This window comes from Dioscorea cayenensis, chromosome 9 (assembly GCF_009730915.1).
Source record: "Dioscorea cayenensis subsp. rotundata cultivar TDr96_F1 chromosome 9, TDr96_F1_v2_PseudoChromosome.rev07_lg8_w22 25.fasta, whole genome shotgun sequence".
In the NCBI taxonomy this organism is placed as follows: domain Eukaryota; kingdom Viridiplantae; phylum Streptophyta; class Magnoliopsida; order Dioscoreales; family Dioscoreaceae; genus Dioscorea; species Dioscorea cayenensis.
Window position 1 is genome coordinate 6,772,379 of NC_052479.1, and position 2,417 is coordinate 6,774,795.

A 2,417-nucleotide genomic window follows, 5' to 3' on the forward strand; every position below is an offset into this window, starting at 1 on the left:
CTTCATTATCATTCGGACTAGGGAGTGTCATTTATGCATTTACTTCTTGTTTTTCTTGAGATTGATATGCTTGTTTGTATGATGGCACAATAGACCCCCAAGGCCACCGGATGTAGGTGAACCTTGGGGGGTTCATCATGTATTTTGGATGCTACATTTACATTTGGAGTGCATTGGTGTGATTTATGGTTTGGTTCATTGTGTTTCATGCCTAGAACTATTATGTGGAGAAATCCTTAGTTCTTGTTTGGGTTGTATACGTAGATGTGACCTACTCGCGTGTACTAGATCGTTAATGAACTAAAAGGGGTAATCTTTGACCAACATGCCGAGAAATTGGATGTAGGTAGCCCCTCCGAACCATGAGGATAAACTTAGGTTAAGTGCATCCTTATCGCATGATCTCCTTGTACTCATTGCAATCGTAGGAATATGATTAAGGAGAGATCCTTGTTATCATTTGTACGGGATTAGGGTTTAGCCGCCGAGAAATTGGGGTTGAACTAATTTCGAGGTCCATTGGTCTAAATCACCCTTGACATTTATTTTTATGCATCCTTATATAATGATGACCCCTCTTGGGAATCCTCATCCCTAAGCCTATTCTTAGCATCATTGCTCTTGTGATTTTCTTGCTTGCCTTGGAATTACTATAACTATGTTTTATTTACATTCTTGCTCGTATTAGAGTAGTATACCATGCTTGAGTTGTAAGGTTGGAAAGTGAGTGATGGAGGAGTAATAGGAGCTCCTTAGCCCCGTGGAATACGATCCTTGGGCTTTTGCACAAGGTATTACTTGGCGACCCCGTAGACTTGAGGGTGATCAACCAAGTGTTTTGGCACCGTTGTGGGGGACATTAAGGAATTCTAAGAAACTTCTAGCTTATTTCTCTAACCATTTTTTTTTCTTTTATTTTATTTCTTCTTTTATTTTATTAAGGAATTCTAAGAAACTTCTAGCTTATTGATTTTGCAAGGTACTGTGCATGACACAAGCAAATCCATCAAATCTAGTTGCACAAGACATTGAAATCGAGAAGACCTTGCGTCGAAGACTTAGAGAAGTGGGTGGAAGCACTAGTGAAAAAAACATCGAAATTTAGGACACAAAATCTGTAATCATGGTTGAAGAAAGACGTACTTTATCCAAATACGAAAGGCCGCAATTCATGGGCGAAGAATTTAGTGTGCAAGCACCATCCATCACCACAAATAATTTTGAGATCAAGGCAAGCACCATCGGCATGGTCCAAAACTCAGTCCAATTTAATGGTCTTGCTAATGAGGATGCTCATGATCATTTTGCCCGTTTTCTCCAGTTTTGTTCCACTTTCAAGATAAATGGAGTGACAGATGATGCGATCCGGCTTCGACTCTTCCCATTTAGTTTGAGAGATGGGGCATATCGGTGGCTCACATCCTTATCACCGGGATCGATCAAGACATGGAAAGATATGGTTGAAAATTTTTTGGGAAGGTATTTTCTTCCAAGCAAAGCGGCGAAGCTAAGGCAAGGAATTTCAGCCTTGAAATAAGGAGAATCGGAGACTCTATTTGAAGCTTATGAAAGATTTAAGGATCTCCTTTGAAGATGCCCCCATCACGGCTTTGCTTCTTGGATGCGGGTTCAGATCATCTACAACGGGCTGAATTATGCAACTCGTCAATTAATCGATGCCGCAGCGGGTGGATCTCTTAGTAACAAGTACCCCGATGAGGCCGAGCAACTCCTTGAATCAATGGCAAGCAATGAGTCTCATTGGGCCTCAAGAGGTGCACCACAAAAAGAGGTCGGAATTTATGAAGTAAGTGCTAATGATGCTCTTGCCGTAAAGGTGGATGTATTGTCTCGGAAGCTAGACATGCATATGGGTAGTAGCTCGAAGTTAGAGTCGGTGATGAGTTGTAGCACTTGTGGTGGAGCGCATGGAGTCGCCCAATGTCCTATTGCTAGTCCCTACATCGCCCCAATAGAGAATGTTGATTATATTGGGGGACAAAGGCCACAAGGGAATCCTTACAGCTCGACTTATAATCCGGGGTGGAAATACCACCCAAACTTTTCATGGAATTAGGGGCAACAACAAAAAGTTGCACCACCTCCACAAGGTCCCCAAATACAACAACCAGTGCTAGAGAAGAGGTTCACTACTAAAGATGTGCTTGCCAAGTTCATGATCAACACTGAATCAAGGTTTAATAGCATAACCAGCAGTATGGATTCTCAGTTCAGTAAGGTGAATGCTCAGCTTGCTCAACATACCGGGCAGTTTAATGAGATAGGCTCCATTTTGAGAAATCTTCAAGCTTCTGTATAATCACTTGAACACCAAGTGGGGCAGCTTGCTAAAGCAAATTCTAAGCGACCTTTAGGCAGTCTTCCTAGCAACACTGAGGAGAATCCAAGAGAGCACT

General features: G+C 42.0%; 1 non-coding gene across 1 annotated transcript; it reads right to left on the reverse strand.

The window, feature by feature from the left end:
• Positions 1 to 1,504: 1,504 nt before the first annotated feature.
• Positions 1,505 to 1,611, reverse strand: LOC120269761. The gene has a single exon (XR_005539397.1). It is a non-coding gene; the product is annotated as a small nucleolar RNA R71 (small nucleolar RNA).
• Positions 1,612 to 2,417: the final 806 nt, after the last annotated feature.